The sequence below is a fragment of the Trachemys scripta genome, chromosome 1, assembly GCF_013100865.1.
Source record: "Trachemys scripta elegans isolate TJP31775 chromosome 1, CAS_Tse_1.0, whole genome shotgun sequence".
In the NCBI taxonomy this organism is placed as follows: Eukaryota; Metazoa; Chordata; order Testudines; family Emydidae; genus Trachemys; species Trachemys scripta.
The window spans coordinates 119,544,808-119,567,400 of record NC_048298.1 but is presented as its reverse complement, the minus strand read 5'-3'; positions in this window follow the sequence as shown (position 1 = coordinate 119,567,400).

Sequence of the window (22,593 nt, the reverse complement as noted above, 5' to 3'; positions counted from 1 at the left end):
GAGGTTTGTTAGTTACAAAGGACTCCACATCTGCAGTCCTGTAAAAGTTAATAGAAAATAATATCCTTTTCATATCAGCTTAATACCTGATACAAGATACAGAATCTTGATACTGTTTAGCTAATGCTAGCTAGATCGCATTAATAACTAGCCATATAGATTGTAGGCCTGATCCCATTGTGGGTATTGGGCATGCTGGCAATGTAGAACTAGAGGGTCTATAACTAAAGCTGTATAGAACTGGGGCAGTTGTGCTTTACAGGGGTTCAAACTAGTATTTTGCTCAATCCATGTGTGTTACACACTCCACCCCCTTTTTGTTTTAAAAATGTACAAAATCATGAATTTTGATTCAATACAGTGAATTGTCCCAGATTGTACAAAAGATGTATGAAATGGAGCCAGTCTTTCAGTGAACTTGGTCTGAGTCTTGAGTTTAAAATGAAATCCTAAACCGGGTGAGTTTTGAAGTGGCTTTGCATTGCTTAGTGACTGTTTCCTATTACTCAAAACTTGTTTAATTTTTAGATGAAATTTTGCAGCTCTTTAATTCATTATATCAAGTGAACTTATGGGAGAATTGCACACACAAAACAAAACTGTCACAGTTTTTCAAAGAGACATTATTAAGGACATTTTACAAATACATTAGATGCAAGAGGAAGACCCAGGACAGGGTAGGCCTGTTACTCAGTTGAGGGAAGCAATAATAGAAAATGTGGAAATGGCAGAAGTGGTAACTGACTTTTTTGTTTTTCACCAAAAAGTTTAGTAGCAATTGGACGTTTAACTTAATGAACACCAGTGAAGATGAAGTAGGATCAGAGGCTAAAATAGGCAACGAACAAGTTAAAAATATCTTCATCAATGATTTAGATATAGGGAGTACAATTATAAAGTTTGCAGATTATACTGCAAGCTGGGAGGGGTTGCAAGTGCTTTGGAGGATATGATTAAAATTCAAAATGATCTGGACAAACTGGAGAAATGGTCTGAAATAAATAGGATGAAATTCAATAAGGACACATGCAAAGTGCTCCACTAAGGAAGGGACAATCAGTTGCACACATACAAATGGGAAATGACAGCCTAGGAAGGAGTACTGTGGAAAGGGATTTAGGGGTCATAGTGGATCACAAGCTAAATATGAGTCAACAGTGTAACACTGCGTAGTGGGGCAGTTGCCCCACTCCTGGAGAACAGAGATTAAAAGCAGCCAAGCTAGGCTGATTGGGGAAGCAGCCACAGCTGGAGCCACACTCAAACAGGCCCCAACTGGCCCTGATAAGAGGGCTGGGAGTCAGAATAGGGTTACCATACGTCCGGTTTTTCCCGGACATGTCCAGCTTTTTGGCAATCAAACCCCCGTGCGGGGGGAATTGCCAAAAAGCCGAACATGTCCGGGAAAATGCCGGCTGGGCACTTCCCCTCCCGCGGCTGCTCTGCTCCTCCCCTGACTCTTCAGCTCTGTTTAAGCCCCCATGCCTCCGGCAGCCCCCATGCCTCCGGACCCTGCGCCATCGGAGCCCGGGAGGGGAAGTGCCCGGCCGGGGGCGCAGGATCCGGAGGCAAGGGGGCTGCCCGAAGCCCGAGCGCTACCGGCTTCACGGTTTGCCGGGCAGCCTTCAGACCCTGCGCCCCCGGCTGGGCGCTTCCCCTCCCGGGCTCCAGCTGCACTGGGGAAGCGCCTGCCAGGGGCGCAGGGTCTGGAGGCTGCCCGGCAAACCGTGAAGCCGGTAGCGCTCGGGCAGCCCTTTTCGCGTGGCTGGGAGTGGGAGGGAGGAGGGGGCGGAGTTAGGGCAGAGAAGGGGGTGGAGTTGGGGCGGGGCTGGGTTGGGAAATGGGCGGGGCCAGGGCCCGTGGAGGGTCCTCTTTTTTTATTTGTTAAATATGGTAACCCTAAGTCAGAAGCTAGAGGAGTCTCACTCTAGCCCTGGAGTGGGAAGGGCTAACTGTTTGGGAGCAAGGTACCTGAGGTGGAGCAGTGCTGGGGAAGGGCAAGAGGAGCTGGGGAGCTCCAGCCTGGGAAATCCCCAGGCTGCAGGCCCTGATAAAGGCCAAAGCTGGTACAGGGGTTGCAGAGGTGCAGCCTGGGCTTAGGCAGAGGCAGCTGGTCTGACTCCCATGCGGATGATGAGTGGTTTACAGACTGCCGTCTGCCCCAGGGAGTGGGGGCTAGATGATGTCTGGCAGTAGCCACTGAGGCAAGGTGGGTTTAGAGGGTTGGGGGGTTCCCCAGGGAGCGGAGACCCGGAGTGTGGGGTACTGCTGGGGCAGAACCCCTAGGGTAAAGAGCACTGGGGTCCGGGAGGGACACGGGGGCCAGTGGTAGGTGAGACACTGGCCTGCAGAGGGCGCTCCAGAGGCTGGCAAGCTAATTCCCGAGACAACCAGCAGGAGGCGTCGCGCCGGTGAGTCATTGCCCCGCCACACACTTGCAAAAAAAGCAAACATCATTCTAGGACAGAGGTTCTCAAACTGTGGTCCGCAAGCTCCATTCAGGTGGTCCACGGAGAGTTCTCTGTAAGGTGCACGCCTTCCTCACTGTCAAGGTGGTTAAGCACTGGAATAAATTGCCTAGGAAGGTTGTGGAATCTCCATCATTGGAGATTTTTAAGAGCAGGTTAGACAGACACCTGTCAGGGATGGTCTAGATAATACTTAGTCCTGCCATGAGTGCAGGGGACTGGACTAAAAGATCTCTCGAAGTCCCTTCCAGTCCTACGATTCTGTGGTTCCCAAAGCAAATACGTGCACGCTGAAATATGACTAGTAGACATGCAAAATAACATTTTATCAGTATTGTTGCCATGCCCTAGAGTGACACTGTGTGAATCATGTATGTAAGTGGTGTCCCCTCTGGAACTTGAGAGAGTGGATATATTTTAGTGACATGTTGCCTTGAGTTGTTCTGTTTGTGTGACCCCTTTCTTTGTTCTTGTTATGGGGTTTGATGATGGATTGATTGCCTGTGTTATTAATAAAGACAGCTCTAGAATGCCTACAGGTAAACCTAGATCACTTGAAGACTCTCTAGTAATGGGCATACTTTGCTCACTAGTTATGCCCCACAAAAATTTAACAACAATGAGGCACCTGGTGTGCTGAGACCACTGCCTGCTATGTTGACCAATATTGTCTTTGTTTCTTTGTATTCCGCCTCCCCTCTATCTCTGTCTTCATGTGTTCTCTCTCATCTTATATAGTGATTGTGAGGGATAGGGACTTTTTGTTCTGTGTTTGTACAGCTCCTGCTATGATGGGTGTGGAACCTCTAGGTGCTGAAATCAAAGAAACAGATAATAATGTGACCATTTCCAGATGTGGGGATGTCCTCATTGGGTAGCTGATCCATGCCTGTCAGGACTACAGCTGAATTCCTTTTGAAAAATCTTCCTTCTGAACAGAGGTCTGGCACTTACAGATCAGGAATTCTGTGGGAGAAGTGTGTGAGGAAATAACAGGACAATCTGGTGCACTTTATACCGTAGGATTGGTACAACGGCTTCTTCCACTTGGTCCTGTAAGGATCCACAGATCTTGACCCTGATTCTGTGGGTCCCCAGACAACCCTCACATCCCAGCTGCCATCCAGCAGCTTGTTAGTAAGTGGTAGGCTGAGCAGCTAATGGAACTTTAGCACCACCTGTGGGGACCTGATTGGCAGAATGCCCAGCCCCAATGATCCAGCGGTGCTGTTTAAGCCTGAAGCCAGCACAAAAAGTTGTCAGTGCAATTGGGTGAATTCTTGGCTGGCTGCTACATTGGACCCTACCTTCTCACCTGAGACCTGCTTGCCTAAGACGTCTCTGGTTCTAACTTCCCTGTCTTGTTTTGGGTTCCTTCCTTGTTCCTGGCCCCGGCCACTGATCTCTGCTCTGATTCTGGCCCTCGGCTTGGCTTCCAGCTGTGGCCTTGGCTCTGGTCCTAACTCCAGCTCCGACCACTAGGTACGACTGCCCTAGCCCCAGTCATCACATTCTTTTGTATCCCTGCTTGTTAGTATTGCTATATTACTATCGTGTGCACCTTCTATTCAAAGCTAGAGATCTAAATAGTTAAACAACCATCATGTTTCTACAGGACCTATCCTTATATAACTCATCTCAGTTATGACATCATGATTTACTTTTGTTATGCATATCTTCTTTGCATTGGAAATAACCCATTGGATGACATTTTTCCAGATGGTTTAATGTTCAGTGGAAGGAGGCTCACTTGGAAAGATTAGAAGCAGAAAGCAATGCAATTTGTGAACCCACACATGAATTTTCAAAATTATTTAAAAATTGTTCTGCATTGATCTTCATTAACTGGACATATGGATGAGAGAGCAGAACGCTATTCAGCTAGTTGCCATTCCAGAAATATCATGATGCCTTAAATCAAACAGCTCTTGAGACACGTGTAATGTGAAAGTACTCTTAACGCTTCCCATGCAGCACAAAACATAGACAAAGAAAGAAATGATCACAGTCCTTGAGAAAGTACAAGCGGCACTTCAAACATATAGGGTTAGCTATTTAGATGGCTGGTGAGTCATTTTGCCTGACTTGTACAAATTATGTATGTGCATCCCTGGGAAACCAAAACAAGTTGTGTTTGAAGGCTACAGTGGGTCACAGTCAGGGCTGCCCAGAGGATTCAGGGGGCCTGGGGTCTTTGGCGGTGGGGGGCCAGAGCGGAAGGACCCCCCCGCTGCCGAATTGCCGCCGAAGACCCGGAGCGGAAGAAGCTCCGAGGGCCCGGGCCCCGTGAAAGTTTTCCGGGGCCCCTGGAGCGACTGAAGGACCCTGCTCCAGGGGCCCAGAAAAACACTCGTGGGGGCCCCTGCGGGGCTTGGGGCCTAGGGCAAATTGCCCCACTTGCCCCCCCCGGGCGGCCCTGGTCACAGTGAATGTTTTAAATCTGCCTGCTTCTAAGAAGTCACTCTATTTGTCAGCTATATTCTGCCAAAGGTTTCTGTGGGACTTTCTGAAGATCAGTGAGGAGTCCAGTGGCACCTTAAAGACTAACAGATTTATTTGGGCATAAATTTATGTCCAAATAAATCTGTTAGTCTTTAAGGTGCCACTGGACTCCTCGTTGGTTTTGTGGATACAGACGAACATGGCTACCCCTCTGATTTTTGAAGATCTATTACAGTCAAACATCCTCTTAACTCTTGGTCATACACTGCTTACAGGGAAGTTATTTACTAATATAATCCCGTCTTGTTGTTTTATAGAGTCTATTAGTGTACTTTGTAAAGTATGTAATCCCTAATAAGAAAAAAAAACCAAATCACTTATGTACAGTAATTAGAGCAGTTTGGAAAATGTTCCCCCCAATATCCCATGGAAAATTTCAACATTTAATTTAAAAAAAATGTTGGTGAAAATACCTGAAAGTCAAAACATTTTGGCTGAAAACCATCAGGTAACCACCCAAAGTCATTAAAGAGGTACCGTGAGCCTAATGACCCAGGTTTACCTGGTCAGCCATGCAGCCACAAGTTAAGGATTACAAGGAATTTTCCCAGAGATCCCATATTAGGTGTTGCTTCTACGCTTTTTGAGTGAGCAGAAGCAGTTGCAGTTGCAGTGTGATTCTGAACAGAACCAGAGGCAGATAGATGATGCTTCTCAGGCTGGCTGGAGTGGCTTATTTGGTTTTTACTGAGCAAAGAAATACATCCTTGTTGGTTTTGTTTCTACCATATTCAGGGAAACAGGACTTCTTCTTTGAGTGCTGTCCCTGTGGGTGCTCCACTCCAGGTGACGGTGTGTCCTGGCGCCATTGATTGGAGATGCTGCTGTCTTGCGGTCTCATTAGAGTCTGCCTGAGTGCGCGCGTCCCGCGCCCCCCTCAGTTCCTTCTCAACCATCCTTGGCTGAAGATGGGACTCGGGGCAGTGCTGATCCTCTTCCCTGGTCTCTGAAGGAAACAATTACAAAGAATATAGAAATAGTTAGTTAGTAACACCCCAGTTGTTTCCCTTCCCTTAGAATAGTTACTTAGTTAAAAAAAAAAACAAAAAAAAAAAACTTTTTTCCTCAAGCTTGTGTCCTGCGGAGACACTCTCCCCCGGCATTCCTAGTTCAATAATGCTGGGGCTTCAGGATTCAAGAAATGTGCTTCCTGTCAGGACTCTATGTCAAGGTCCAATGGACACTCATGTTGTGTGAAGTGCCTCGGCGAGACACACATCCCTGCCAAGTGTGTCCATTGCACGAGCCTCAAAACCAGGGCTCGTCGTGACAGGGACCTGCGGCTGAAAATGCTTATCATGCAGAAATCCCTGCAGCCGCCTCTCCCTCATGTTCCCCGGCCAAGTCCAAACCAATTGGGAGCATGGCTTTACCCTCTCAAGCGAAGAGGCAAGAAGCCCAACTCTCTCCAAGCAGAGACTTTCACAAGGGGTAAAGGGTCTCCTGAGAGATTCTTCCCCTCACTACTGATAGCGCCAAAAGCAGGCGCCTCCAACCATCCCAGCACCTCAGCCACAGCTCCTGTGCAGCACAGAGGCAGGGACCCAACTTCCCGTGCCAGGAAGGTGTCCTCGGCACCGGTCCCCTCGGCACAGAAAATAGACCCGGTGCTGACAGCGCGCTCTGCCCCAGTGCTGAAAAGAATGTAGCACCGAGCCTGCCTGCCGCTCTGATAGCAGCAGCAGACCTCCCGCAGGGTGCCTACAAGAAACCCACAGCACTGGGAAAAGCCAAACAAAAATCTGTGCACGCCTCTGAGCACAGACCACGCGCAGCGGAGTCAAAGCCTAGGGAACAGGAACAACAGTTCCTAAGTCAGGATGACCTTTCAGTGGCACCTTAGCCTAACTCTCCGCTCCTGGACACACAGTGCTCACTCTTTCACCAGCTGCTCTCCCCACCTGACCTGGCTACCTTTACTGACAGCGAGCCTGATATGCAGCAGCAGGCGGAGTTCTCCCCACCTCCCTCTCCTCCTCCACTGGAACCTTTTGCACCTCAGGTCACGGCTGACAACCACCAGCCTCAGTTTCCCTACTTTGCCCCTCCATGGGAGGCACCTAAGTTTTCTTATCTGATGCCTTGGCCTCATTGGTACCCTGGGCCAGCTCCTACTGCCATTCGCCCTCATGCTTTTTCCACCAGACCACAAGCTCCTTCTGCACCTCTATCTCCAGCTCCGTCTACTTCTAGAGCGCCTGAACTCCCCTCTGAAGAGGTGGGCTATGGACCATACCCTGATTCACCGACTCCTAACTCTCCATCAGCTCCAGACGGAGCCCTCATGCCTCCACCTCCACAGAATGTGTATGACTTCAAACAGTTCCAGGAACTTTTCAACAGGGTGGCACTCAGCCAAGACATCCCTTTAGAGGAGGTCCAGGAGACACAACACAAATGCCTCAAAATCCTCCAACCCTCTGTGCCCTCAAAGATCACGCTTCTCATAAATGAAGCACTCCTAGAACTGGCTGACACACTCTGGCAGACCCCATCCTCTATCTTACCAACTTGCAAAAAGGCAGAACGTAAATATTATGTTCCTGCTAAGGACGTAGACTTCTTATTGTCCCATTCACAACCAAATTCTCTTGTAGTGGATGCAGCGACTCACAGGATGAAACAGCCACGCTACCGGCCCACCCCGCAAGACAGGGACCTCAAACACCTAGACAGCTTGGGCCACAAGGTTTATACCTCCTCTACTCTGCAATTCAGAATTGCAAACTATTCCACCCTACTTGCAAGCTATGACTTTGATAACTACAATAAACTCTTTGATTTTTACCTCCCATATTCCAGAGCACAGGAGAGGAGACTTTAAGTCAGTCCTTGTCGAGGGCCAGTTGGTCTCCAGAATGGCCCTACAAGCATCTCTGGACATGGCGGATAAAGCTGCCTGCATTACTGCAACTGCACTGGTTATGCGCAGAACTTCCTGGCTCTCTGCATCCGGTATCCCCAAAGACCTGCAGACCAAAGTAGAGGACCTCTCCTTTGATAAAGACAAACTCTTTTCCAAGAAAACCGACGAAGTCCTTCACACCATGAAAGACTCAAGAGCGACCCTGCGTACCCTGGGCATCTACCCATCCCTTCCCAGGAGACAACGGCCAGAGGCCACGCACACAACAGTATCACTGGCCTCAGAACAGACCATACAATATATCCAGGAATCGCCTTAGACCTCCTAGGTGCAGACAAAACCAAGCACAAACAGCTACCTCCCACCCATCGGGAAATAAACGCCAATTTTGAAGCAGGATACCAAGGGAGGAAAAATAATTTTTGAAGTGGTAAGAGAGTGGCCCATTACAGACAGTTGACAAGAAGACTGGGAGTGATTGGGTCATTACAAAACCTAAACTTAATTTTCCCATTACTCATTTTTCCCTACTGTTACTCACACCTTCTTGTCAACTGTCTGTAATGGCCATTCCATTCTCTTACCCTTCAGAAGTTATTTTTCCTCCCTTAGTATCCTGCTGTTAATAGATTTATCTCGTTAGACTGACCTCACACTTAGTAAAGCAACCCCCATTCTTTCATGTATTTATACCTGCTCCTGTATTTTTCCCTTCATGCATCTGATGAAGTGGGTTCTAGCCCACAAAAGCTTATGCCCAAATAAATTTGTTAGTCTCTAAGGTGCCACAAAGACTCCTTGTTGTTTTTCCTAGAACCGAGGTATGGTGACAGATGTGGGGCTGCTGTGTAATAACTTTATGAATACTGTGTATGGCATGGTTATCGAGATGTTTACCGTATAAATATGTTGGACTAGTTTAAGAGCAGATTGATGGAAAAACGAGCAGGAAGTCAAATAATAGCTCAAGGTAAGCTACCTCCTGGTAAACAGTTCATGGTGGTTAAGAGACAATGCTATTAACTGTGAAGATCCTGTCTCCAAGTTACAAGGCTGGTTTGGCCAGTGCTGGGGGCCAGCTGATCAAAAGGACTATAAACAGTTTGTGTCCAAAGATCAAGCATTTGTTGATAAGCTGTTCAAACTGACACACACACACAGATGCCATTGGGATGTCTGAAGAAGTTAGGCCTTTTTAGACTTCCATCAGGAGTCAAGAAGCTTCTAGGTAAGATAGACACGGGTATAGACTGTTTTATTATTGTTACATTTTTTTTTCTCTCATGTTGTGCTTTGTTCCTATTGTTAAGATTAAACAATACTTTGGTTTAAGAAGGCTGTCTGGTCATTCCATCCACTGGTCACAGACTCCTGAGGGGAAAAACCCCAGGTACAAAACGCAGTCAGAGCGACAGTGTGAGCATAGTCAATACACAGGGTACTATAGCTCAGGGTGTAGTCTGAGAATGGTGAGAGACCCCAGGAGATGTGAAGGCACTAGGCATGAAACCTGAGGGGTGCACCCAGAGAGGATGCAGCTAGCTCCGTAACGGTTACAAATATTTTTTTCAACTGTTGCTCTTTCAAGCAGATCATAGGCTCCAATCGTATAAGGTATTGCAGGCAATTGGGCCTCTGCGTCCACATGAACCCCATCAAAGTCAGTGAGGTTCCCTGAGCATACAGGGGTCCAATTGGCCGGGCATAGGGATCTGCCTGTAGAATCGGGACCATAAACAGAACATATTGCCCATGGGGACATATCAATGATACAGTGTCTTGTGGAGGATTGTTTGACAATATTGATTTATATACCCAAAGCTAGACATATTAAACATGTCAGGGCTGAAATATGCTATCTTTGCACCCTTGACTTCTGCATCAATGAACTGAAGTATCCCGAGACTGCTAGCAAAATGCGGCAGTCCTACTGAGTGGTTTAAACACTGAGTTTCTGCTCCCATTTGAAGTCAATACAACAAGAAGACTGGAAAATAATATGCTTGTTAAAACTGCGTCTGTCAATGTTTGACATGTGTAAACACCTCTTCACAGGTTAGCTCTCCCCAAACAGATCAGGTTGCTGACACGGCTGCGGCATTGTAGCTCCATTTTGTTTTAATTAACTCCGCTGGCTACTCTTTGCTATGAAGCCAGGAAAAGTGAATGTTTGGAATCATTATTGAGATTGTTCTTTTAATTTCTGTGTCTTTTCAAGTGAATTGTGAGTTAGCACAGGACTGGCAGCCTCTTCAGCTTTATAAGACGTATCTGATGTGAGAGCCATGGATTGATCAGGGAGAACAGGTCAAGCTTTTAGACTGACCGGTTGATGTCCACAAAGGTCCTAAAAGATTCTGGACTCAGGTTGCTTATTAAAAGAAACATGATTCAATATGAATTTTATAAGTTTAATAAAACATTTAAACAAACAAAAAATAAAGTCAAGAAAAGTCATATAATCATAGACTCGTAGGACTGGAAGGGATCTCAAGAGGTCATCTAGTCCAGTCTCCTGTACTCATGTCACCAAAGTGAAGCTATTCCTACTAATGTTAAGCTGAGTAAAGAAATATAACTCTGAAATCAAGGTTAAATCAACAAGTTAGCATCAGTTTTGGATTAGAATTAAATGATAAACTGAATTTAATCATATTAATTCTAAAAATAATCCTTATATATTCTCAAGAGGATTCTACGAAGGTGACTGCCCATTTAGATATAAAGCCTCATGAATGAATTTTACCAAAGTCAGTCAAATCTATAACTTGCAGCTGATTAAGTGTCTTAATATTGAAGCACAATTATATTTGTTGTGTTCTGTGAAGGCTCTTATATTGCACTCTGTGACGTTGCACTCTGTGTTTATGGAAATATGCTTATGAGTGTAAATATGACATAACTGGAATATGCTTTATGTGCAATAAGCCAGGTGACATCTTTACAAAGGTTATGATCTACTGAACATATTCATCCTATTTGTATGCATGTATCATTTTGATATCTGAAGTTATGAGCATTGGCTCTGTTTGTATTTGAAGTGTTCGCTGCAGGAAACACATAAGGGAGGTTTGGCCAATATATTGTGAAGGGGCTATTCAAGTAATTGGGAGTACTTAACTAACAATGGACTTTGGCAGATGCCAATCCGCATCTGAGCTTTCCTGGGAACATTCAAACTAACATGTAAACAATGGCGTCGGCCTGCAAAAAGCTGAATCATTCATGGACACGTGACTTGCCCAGGTGGCTACAAACTCCATCTTGTTGCTGTGATTTTGCACAGAAGAACAAAGGGGTTTCCGCCCACAAGAGAGGGAATATAAAAGGCCCTGGAAGCCCCTCCATTTTGTCTTCAGCTGGCTCAAGAGATGGTCTCTCCCCCCCAAAGAGATGCCTGAAAGAAACTGGAACAAAGGACTGTAACTACAGGGGTGGGAGTGATTGCTGGACCCAGGCCATAAACTACAATGTTGGTCTGAAAAGGATTGTACCTGAGATAACATCTAGGGTGAGACATTAGTATTTGTAACTAGATCAGGGGTTCTCAAACTGGGGGTTGGGACCCCTCAGGGGGTCGCAAGGTTATGACCTGGGGGGTCGTGAGCTGTCAGCCTCCACTCCAAACCCCACTTCACCTCCAGCATTTATAATGGTGTTTAAATATACATAAAAAAGTGCTTTTAATTTATAAGGGGGGGTTGCATCTAGAGGCTTGCTATGTGAAAGGGGTCACCAGTACAAAAGTTTAACTGAACTGAACTGGATCCTTAGTGTATTAAGTTAGCCTTGCGTATTTTGTTTTATTTTGCATGGTAACTTACTTTGTTCTATCTGTTATTACTTGAAACTACTTAAATCCTACTTTTTATACTTAATAAAATCATTTTTGTTTATTAATTTACCCAGAATAAGTGATTAATACAGATTAATACATAGAGAGATATGCACAGCTGTTTGCTCCCCTATCTGTGTTATATAGGGCGAACAATTTTTGAGTTTACCCTGTATAAGCTTTACACAGAGTAAAATGGATTTATTTGGGGTTTGGATCCCATTGGGAGCTGGGTGTCTGGGTGCTGGAGATAGGAAACCTGCTGAGTGGTTTTCAGTTAAAACCTGAAGCTTTTGGGGGGTGGTTCAGACCCTGGGTCTGTGTTGCAGCAGACTAGCATGTCTGGCTCAACAAGGCAGGGTTCTGGAGTCCCAAGCTGGCAGGGAAAATGGGCTCAGAGGTAGTTTCAGCACATCAGGTGACAGTCCCAAGGGGGTCTCTGTGACCAAACCCATCACAGTGGCGTAGTTGAGCAGGATCTGTGCACAGCTGATTGCTTTGAGACACTGGTAGTGATTTTAAGTGAGTTTTAAGTGTGGTGGCTGGAGAACAGACAAAGTGGTTACTGGTTTGTTATTTTCTGTTTGTTTATTTTGGGTTAGGGAAATAAGCACAAGAAAGCAGGAAAATGGCTACCAGTGAGGCAGCTACAAAACTGGAGGTGGCCAGACTGGAAGCGGAAGAAAAGGCAAAGGACCCCAAGTTTCAAATGTGGCAGAGAGAAACGAGGCTCAAAGAAGCAGCTGCGGCCAGGGAAACCATGGAGGCTCCGACTCAGGCTCAAATTGAAACACAAAAAGCTGCTCACGAAAGAGCCATGGAAGCCCAGAGGTTAGCCCAATAAGCTACTCAAGAGAGGCAGCTAGCCCTGGAATTAAAAGACAGAGAAATACAGGCCCAAACTGAGACCCAGAAGCATGAACTGGCTGTTACAGAGTGGAAGAGACAAAACCCTTCAGCAGCTGGCTCCACTTCCCCAAAAATGCATAAATGGGAGCGATTATGCCTGCAGTATGATGAATCCAGTGATATTGCGGAATATTTCATCACCTTTGAGAGACTGTGTACTCTCCATGTGATTCCTGAAGATCAAGAAATGACTACTTTAGTTGCAAAATTGACTGGGAGAGCTCTGGACATATTTAATAAGATGCCTATTGCTGATGCTTCAAACTATGGTAAATTTAAGGAACTGGTTTTGAAACCTTTTCAGATTACACCTGAAACCTACAGGGTTAGATTCAGGAGTCTTAAGAGGGGATCTGCATTGAGTAATGTGGCTTATGTAAATGAAATGAAAGATTTGTTAGACAAGTGGGTGAGGGGAAAAAGGTATTACAAGCTTTGAAGAAATGTGTGATTTGGTTACTCAGGAACAGTTCCTGAATATGTGCAGTGATATAAAACAGTATTTGTGGGACAAAAAGGTGAATGCAGTGGGGGAATTAGCTGGGTTTGCAGTCTCTTATGAGCAGTCACAAGCTGCAATTAAACATAAACCACTGGCAGAGGGGTACAGAGTTGGTGGAAAGCAGAATCACCATTTTACCCCCGCGAAAAAGGAGGTGGGGTGTTCACCTCCCCATTCCCCTGTTACTCTTCCCAAATTTCCTGTAGAAACACAGGAGCCCCAAAGGTGCTATCATTGTAAATCCACTGAGCACCTGAGGAATAAATGCACTTGGCTGAGTGGGAACAAGCAGCAGGTAACACATGAAGCTGCCGTTTCTCAGAGCACAGGGGTATTTCAGGCTACTGCCTCTTACCACACAGGATTTGTAACGGTTGCGTCTACACAACCAAGCAGTGAGCATATGCATGCTGTTAAACTTAATGGCAAAGTGCTCCAAGGTTTAAGGGACACGGCTGCAGAAATTTCTGTGATCAGGAGAGACCTGATCCAGGAGAGAGATTTGTTACCAGGAAAAATGGTACAATTAGAATTGGTGGGAGATTACAAAGTCCTTGCACCTTTAGCTAAGGTGCACATGGAAACTGGTGATTTGCAGGCTGAAGTAACTGTTGCAGCAGTGGCACACAATTTTGCACCATTTCTATTGGAGAATGATTTCTTCGATGTGGCAGACTCTGTCCCAGGGTTTGTTAGCAGCAAGAAGGAATCTTGTGCTAAAAGCCCCAGGGGGGAGGCTGAAGTCCAGTGGCTTCCCCAGGAATTGAAATGGGGGGGGGGAATGTTTGAATTTACAAGGGGGGGGGTGTCAGGGCCGATGAGGGGTGAGACTGTGAGGGTGAAGGCGAGCTGTATGGCACCATAGTAAAAACTGAAAAATGTTTCATGACCATTTTATTAGATTTAACTCATGTTTTAAAATCATCGCACAAATTAAAGTTGGCTACTCAAGCCTTCTATGAAGCACTGCATCTACATCCTTCTTGGTTTCTTGTTATAATTTTGCACAACTCTGTTAATGAACTTCTTGAATGCAGTGCATTCATTTTTGGTGGCTTCTCGTGTGTCCGGTACTTCCATTCTTTCAGTTGATATGCTCATTAGTTCATTCACATGATCAGGCAGAAGGCGACTTCTTTCAGAGCACAAAATTCTATTCAATGATGAAAAAAAAAGCTCAACTGTAGCTGTTGTGACTGGGAGTAGCAAGAGATGAATTCCTACTTCTTTCATCCCAGGAAACAGAACACAAAGGTCGGGTTGAGCCACTAGTGATGATAAAAAAGAAGTTGAAGTCAAATCATTCATTCATTCGTCGTATGATATTCCACTCTGTGTTCAAATTCTCAATTCTGTCCTAATCACACGGCAGCCCCATTGCTGGTAGTGCCTCATTCCACTCAACTGTTGGTGTTTTATAGGACAGGGATCTGTAAAACCTACATAGAGGTTGAGTAGAATCTAGAAGTCGCTGTTGTAGATTTTAAAGAATCAAGTCTGTGTACTTTTTCAGTTATCTTAACAAACACTTCTTGTCCTCTTCACTTAAGGATTCAATATAAATGCCTTCATTAGTCAACTTCTGGACTGAAGTCTTTGCTTCTTCCAGTACTTTTTCAATGGATAGATCTGATTGATCCAAATGTAGCTTCTATTGCTGGACAAAGATCTACTACTGTTGTAGCAGATGCCTGGATGGCATTGTTTAATGACCCAAGTGGTTTCAAGAGTAGACTTACAAGAGAGAGAATGGCAATAGTCTTCTCTGAACATAATAGCAAAAGTAATCCACCAGCCTCACTACTTAGATCCATCCCATCTTGGTAGATACTTTCCAAAGCCAGTAATAATGGCTGGAGTAATTTTAAGACAACAGCCAAGGATTGCTCATGAGAAAGCCAGCGGGTTTTCCCAGGTTGGACTAATTTGAACTTCAGTCCCAGTGTATCTTCTATATTTTCCAAGATATTCAGTCTTTTTGGACTCTTGCTGAAAAAAGAATATAATGAAGACATTAAATGTATGGCTTTTTAAATGTCTTTTGAAGATTCTGCAGCTCGTACTAGTGCTAGTTGGAGTAGATGGCCTCTGCAGTGTGTATAGGAGAGATTAGGGTTACACTTTTCTCTGAGCAAAGCTTGTACTCTACCATGTCTTCCGGAGAAGTTTGCAGCTCCATCAAATGCACAAGCAGCCATCTGTTTGGGGTCCAATTGACAAGCATTTAACTCTTCTAAGATGTGGGTTGTCACAGATGCGGCCAATGTGTCTTCTATAACTTGAACATCTAGAAATGCATCTACTGGCCTACCCCTGACATCAAGATAACGTACACAATGACTTAATACTTGATGCCCATTTGCATTGGTGCATTCATCAGCCAGGTATGCAAATTTTTTGAATGTGATGAGAGAGTTCTTCACTTTTCAACTGTTGAGTCTTTCACTGTTGCACCGCATGTTTCTAGCCAGTCAGTTGAGTTTCTTGCATTTGCTGGTCTTGTTCAGAACCAGTGTTCAACTTCAGGATGAACAAGTGACAATGCATTTAACATTGGCCTCCAGTTTGTAGTGTGTGGTATCTCTTGCTTAAATAGAAAGTAGGATGCCACGGCCATGTTTGTTTGCATGAACTGTGTTGTGTCTCCAGCATTCTTAACAGCCTCATTCAGTACTTCTAAAATTGGCTTTGAAAGTGGGCTTATAGGGCTTTCTGCATGTTATTACACTCCAGAGGCCTGGTGTGTTGCAGCCTTTTCACGTAGTTTGTCAGCATTGGCTTTGCTGATCGGTTTGACAAACCAAGCTCCTCCACTTTTACCAATTATAGCACTGGGAAGCGTTCCTTCTTCGTAAGCTTTTTTGCAAGAGGTGCACCAGTAGCTATCTTTTGTAACTTCAATAAATGGGAACACTTTGACCAACAAACATCGGGAACTGCCTTTAGGTTTTGGAGACACTGTTTCTTCAGTAGGTAGCTGTATTTGTGCTTCAGGCTGGTCAGATATAGATATACCACTTGAACCTTCAGATGACATGTTGATATATTTTTGGTTCTTGATGTGTTCTTCACCTTGGTTAGTTTTTGAGGCCTTTGAGTAGAAAAACTATTGTACTGTTTTTTGTCTTTTCGTTTTCACTTTGACCTGCAACATATAAAAGAGATATCAATAAAGTAAATGTTTTGTTAGGATAATGCAAATTTAACATAAGAATAATGCAAGTTACACCAAAACACATAACAGGTCTAGATTTCTAAAAATATATAATTTTTTTTAAAAAAATGTATTTAATTGAAATTGACTTTTGAAAAGTAAGCCCTCATGGGATAAGAGGGAAGTCCTCTCATTGATCAGTAACTGGTTAAAAGATGGGAAACAAAGGATAGGAATAAATGATCAGTTTTCAGAACGGAGAGAGATAAATAGTGGTATCCCTGAAGGGTCAGTACTGGGACCATTACTGTTCAACATATTCATAAATGATCTGGAAAAATGGGTAAAAAGTGAGGTGGCAAAATTTGCAGATGATACAAAACTAACTATTCAAGATTAAGTCAAGTCCCAGGCAGACTGTGAAGAGTTACAAAGGGATCTCACAAAACTGGGTGACTGGGCAACAAAATGGCAGATGAAATTCAATGTTGATAAATGCAAAGTAATGCACATTGGAAAACAATCTCAACTATACATACAAAATGATGGAGTCTGAATTAGCTGTTAACACTCAAGAAAGAGACCTTGGAGTCATTGTGGATAGTTCTCTGAAAACATCCACTCAATGTGCAGCGGCAGTCAAAAAGGCAAATGAAATGTTGGGAATCATTAAGAAAGGGATAGCTAATAAGACAGAAAATATCATATTGCCTCTATGTAAACCCATGGTACATGCACACCTTGAATACTGTGTGCAGATCTGGTCACTCCATCCCCCCAAAAGATATATTGGAATTGGAAAAGGTACAGAGAAGGGCAACTAAAATGATTAGGGGAATGAAACAGGAAGAGAGATTAAAATGACTGGGAATTTTCAGTTTAGAAAAGAGACGACTAAGGGGGGATATGATAGAGGTCTATAAAATCTTGACTGGTGTGAAGAAAGTGAATAAGGAAATGTTATTTAATCCTTCACATAACACAAGAACTATCAGTCACCCAATGAAATTAATAGGCAGCGGGTTTTAAAAAAACAAAAGGAAGTACTACTTCACACAACATAAGTCAATCCGTGGAACTCCTTGCCAGGGGATGCTGTGAAGACCAAAACTATAACAGGGTTAAAAAAAAGAACTAGATAAATTCCTGGAGAATAGGTCCATCAGTGACTATTAGCCAGGATGGGGAGGGATGCAACATCATGCTCTGAGTGTCCCTAGCCTGTTTGCCAGAAGCTGGGAATGGGCAACAGGGGATGGATCACTTGATGATTACCTGTTCTGTTCATTCCCTCTGAAGCACCTGGCATTGATCACTGTCAGAAGACAGGATACTGGGCTATATGGACCATTGGTCTGACCCAGTTTGACCATTCTTATGTAAAAATTAATTATAATAATAAAAATGTTTAGTACAGAAACTCCCCAACATAATGACCTCTCAAGATAGCAACGACGTGAGATAACAATCTTGGCAAATAATGCATTTTAAAAATCTTGGCCTACTAGGAAACATATTTATATAAGTTTCCATTCCCAGTCACAAATCTAGCATTCTGGAGCAAAGTCACTAAAATATAGTCCAACAAACAAATGTTTATTTAACGTGCCCCTCACTTTTCCCTCCACCGCACCCCACTCACCAGTGTTGTCCTTGGTCAGTGGAACTCAGAGTTCAGAGGTGCTTTCACTTGAGTACACCTCCCAGGTGGGGGGCAAGAAGGCACCTCGCTCATTCCTCCAGCTGCTCACTGTTCGCTCTGGCCACTGCTGTTCGTTGTGCCACCGTTCACTCCATCGCTCTGTTGCCAATGGCCCTGCGCAGTCACCTTCTGCTGCCACCTGCCACTGTGACCTCTGCGAGTTGGTCTCTTGAGGTTCCACCCAGCACGCAGTGATTTCAGCTGAGCTCTCAGTGGAGAAACCTCACTGCTAGTGCAGTCTGGGCTGTCTCTTCCACAGAAACACTGGCCCCACAGCAGGACTAAGCACTTAGACCTGATTGTCAGTCATTTCAGCTGCAGCGGTCACTTAACAGAACAAAAGACTATTTATGGAGCCTAATCAGCTCTGTCTTTAAACAGTGGAGAGGGACAGGTCCCCACCCTCCCTCTTGATGCCCTCAATCAGCACAGGCTAAGTACAGTTCTACTGCCCTTTACTCATACAATAAGAACAACAATTTCACTCCCCCCCCCCTTGTATTCAAGTGATTTGTAACCCAACCCCAACCAAAATCTATCACTTGGGCAACACAGCTCTGTTTGCTGGATACCTAGGTAGATTAGGTGTGAATGTAAATACAATCTGGTCCTGAAGCCTTTCCCTCCAGCCCCAGTTCATCACTAGCTGTCAGGGAGAGCTCATTTAGACTTCGCTTACAAATCATCATTTGAAATTATTAGGTTGGCCAACATCACCAAAATGAATGCACTGACATGGTCATAAAAAACAACAGCTATATAAGGAAGCTAGTCTATGTTCATACTTTTCAAATCTATTACACGTATTTTATCATACACTGTATATGCTTTTAAAGTGTGTATTAATGTTTCAATTTCAATTCAAATTTCCAAATGGTCACTAAATTGGCATGTAACTAGTTCACAAAACTGGGATGGGGGGGGTGTAGGGAAATCACTGCTGAAGTCACGTGCTGCTGGGGGAATAGGAGAGTGTCTCTTTAATTCCTCTGTAGCATTGGAGAATGGAGTAAATGTCTGTTTCATTGTACATATACAGACTGACAAGAAATATTTCTATCAATGATAATAGAATTTTTTAAAAAGCAAATTAAAAAATGCTGTTTGAGAATTTACGAAAGTTTGACGTAAGACAACTTGTTTTGTATATTTTAACAGTGATCTTTACAATTGGTGTTTTTAATGGTTATAAAGCTTTAACTTTTTGAATCCCAACAGCTATTATCATAATCATCTAACCCACTCACATAATTTTGATAAAAATTGAACTACATATTGATATCAGCCATCAAACTTATTTTTAAAAATTGAATTCTGTGAAGTCTAATGATAACGCTTCCTTCTTAGAATTCTTGGGTGGTCACTAACCCTTTTCTCTCCCTCCTAACACAGATATTGTATACAGACTGTAGCAGAACACTCTTGATAAGCAGAAGTTTGACAATTCTTGTTTACAAGAAATTACAAATGGCTATTTCGAGCTTCTGAGGCCTTTTAAACATAAGCACAGAACATACTTGAAAGAGTGATTTTATGAAACAATTCTAAGAGCTGTTTAAATCTGAGGAGGCCTTCCCTGTATGGACTTTATGGGAGCTCATGCACACAGCCACACTTTTACCACCTAAAAATAAAAACTCTAAAAAGGCAGGGACATCTCCAATGAGAGAGACAAATAGAAAAAAGAAGTTACTTAAGGTACCAGGGAGTTAGCAAATTCTTCAGTTCTCACCGTCTTCTGGGCTTTACTGCAGCAGAAGCTGGAACAGCAGTCAAGGAACCAGCTGAGGATGCTCTGCTGGCACAACACTTTGTGGTAGCAGACATATGCCCCGACTTTCCCCTGGGTGTTCGACCCCCCCCCCATGCCCTGCCCCCACTCCACCGTTTCCATGAGGCCCTTCCCCTGCCCTGCCTCTTCCCACCTCTTCCCCCAAGTCCCCGCCCCAACTCCACCCCCTGCCTGCCCCTATTCCAACTCCTTCCCCAAATCCCCACCCCGGCCCCGCCTCCTCCCTGAGCATGCCACATTCCCGCTCTTCCCACTCCCTACTAGAGTGTGCTGATGCCGCCAAACAGCTGTTTGGTGGTGGCTGGGTGGGAAACGCTGGGAGGTAGGCGCAGGAGCGGGGACACGGCATGCTCGGGGGGGGGAGGAGGAAGTGGGGAGGGGAGCTTGGCTGCCAGTGGGTGCAGAGCACCAACTAATTTTTCCCCATGGGTGCTCCAGCCCCGGAGCACCCACGGAGTTGGCGCCTATGGTAGCAGACCTTCTTTGCATGCCGCGAGTCTGGGTAAACGCTGGCATAGCCAGTTTGTTGATGTCTTGACTTCCTCCCTCCAAGATGGCTCGTCTTGAAGAGTTATGGCATATCAGTCTCCCCTTAGCGGGTTTGCTGATCCAAAAGGTAAGGTTTCTTGGCTTTACCCTTGATTCTTATGGCCTGCGGACTACACAAACTCCACCATGCCTTTGGACAAATCAGGTGTGAAGCCTACCATGGAGCCACACAACTTGGTCCAATTAGGTTAGAATTATGTCATTCTTAGCTAGCATCATTTTGGGGGGAAAGTCAGCAATTTAAAAAATATTCAGTGTTCTACAGACTCCAGAGACTGCATTCCCATGCCCCTTGTAAAATATGAGACCACATTTGAGGAAGCTGGCATGGTCTTATCTGGTTAAAAGATTTTGAATAACATTGTGTCTTCAATTTATGGAATGTTCAGTATAAAAAATAACTAGTGCAAAACCCCCTAGTAGCAAAACCAGTAAATCAGTTCAGATCTTTTCAGCTTCATCACTTTCAATTCCTTCTTGTAAACAGGGATTTTACAGTAATCTATTTTGGAACTGGGCTATAAATCAACTAGCTTATCTTTTGGGATCTTCATCGTGATAGAGAAGTTACTTTCAATATGAAATCCTCTGGAAACATTACATTTTATAGTGGGTCTTTATTCTCATATCAGCTATTCCTTTCACCCTGTGTTGCTCAGGTATGTCACCTGCAGTTAGAGATTGATCAAAATCTGAAATGCAGGTCTAGAGCTGAACTGTGACTGTATTCAGGATTTTTGATTCCTATTGGAGATAAGAAGTACAGTGCCATATCTGGTGTTCAGATCCATGGTCTTTGGAACCATCTTGAAGCTGATCAGATTTTGTGTTTGCATTGAGATTGGATCAGTTCCCAGATCTGGAGTTTGGATCCAGGATTTGGATTTGGGTCCATCTCCACTTGAAATAATGCACATCTCAATCATTTCAGTGCTTGTAAATTAGGAGGGAAAAGATATTTGGTGGCAGGGTGGTTAGGAAGAATGCACAAGGGCTTGGGAGTCAAAAAGTCTTGAATTCTTTTCCCAGGTCTATCACAGTTGCTGTGTGGGCTTGGGAAAATAATTTCAACTGTCTACCTCAATTTCCCCACTGAAAGTACTGCCAACATTTTATCTACCTACATCTCAGGGTTGTTGTGAGGATTAATTAGCTCATGCTAACAAAGTTGTGAATATGTAAGGTATTAAATAAATGCTCAGTTTAAAACATCATAATAATCCTTAGATTTAGTCCTTCTGAATAGTCCCGCATTGGGATGAACTAGCTAATTTCATAGGTCTTTCCCTTTCTAATTTCTATGACTTCTACAATCAGTTCTGGGCACCTCCTGTGCCTGTCAAATTGCAATCCACATTTTAATCTACTCAGGTTTTTATACTATGTAGGCTACAATTCTTCCCACCTCCATCCCCTTTCTGGCACAGATCATTATTTCCTAATTATTGGGGAATTTTTGCACTAATGTGGAAAAAAGTTCATACTTTGAAAAGGTCAGGTGAGCTGGCTGCAATGTAATTGGTTTTGTGTGTGCTTCCACAAATTGTAGTGAGAACAAAATGGATGGTCTTGCAATTTCGCCAGTGGACTGAGACTCAGCAGCTCTGGATTCGAATCCTGATTTTGCTACACACTTCCTGTGTGATCTTCAGCCCATCACTTAATATCTGTGCCTGGGTTCCCCAGATGTCAGATGGGAATAATGTTTGAGTGGGTTAAACCTCTCTGAAACTAGCATGTGTCTATCATTGAACATAAATGTAAAGAAGGCATTAAGCTCCTTTTGTAACTAGGTCACTATAGCAACAGGAGTACTACACGAACACAGGCATGTTATCACTGAAAATGAGGCAAATGTAGGCAGAGAGGTTTCACTGGCTGTCGTTTTGTGAAGGTTTGAGTGCTTACGAGAGAAGCAGGGGAAAATGCCAGAGAGAGACAGAGAGTGTGTGCGCAGCAGGGAAGTACTAGACAAAGTCCGAATAAGCAGTGGGAACATGGCCTGGGGGAAAGCTAAGAAGGCGAGAGAGCTTTTGGGAATGTGGCCCCGGGGAACGCTAAGAAGGCGAGAGAGCTTTTCTAAGTATTGACTGGAAAAGGGGCTTGGAACTGTGAGTGAGGAGATTGTTTCTTGTTGTTTGATTCCTTCAGTAGTTAGGGAAATAAGGCTTTATACATTTTTTGGAAATAAACAGGATTGCATCAAAGAAATACCTCCTCCAAACTGGAGCAACCCTGGGCACCTCAACTTTTTGGCAAACCACTCAGGTCGAAAGGGGGTAACAATATTTCCTTTTTCCAACTCTTTTGTCTG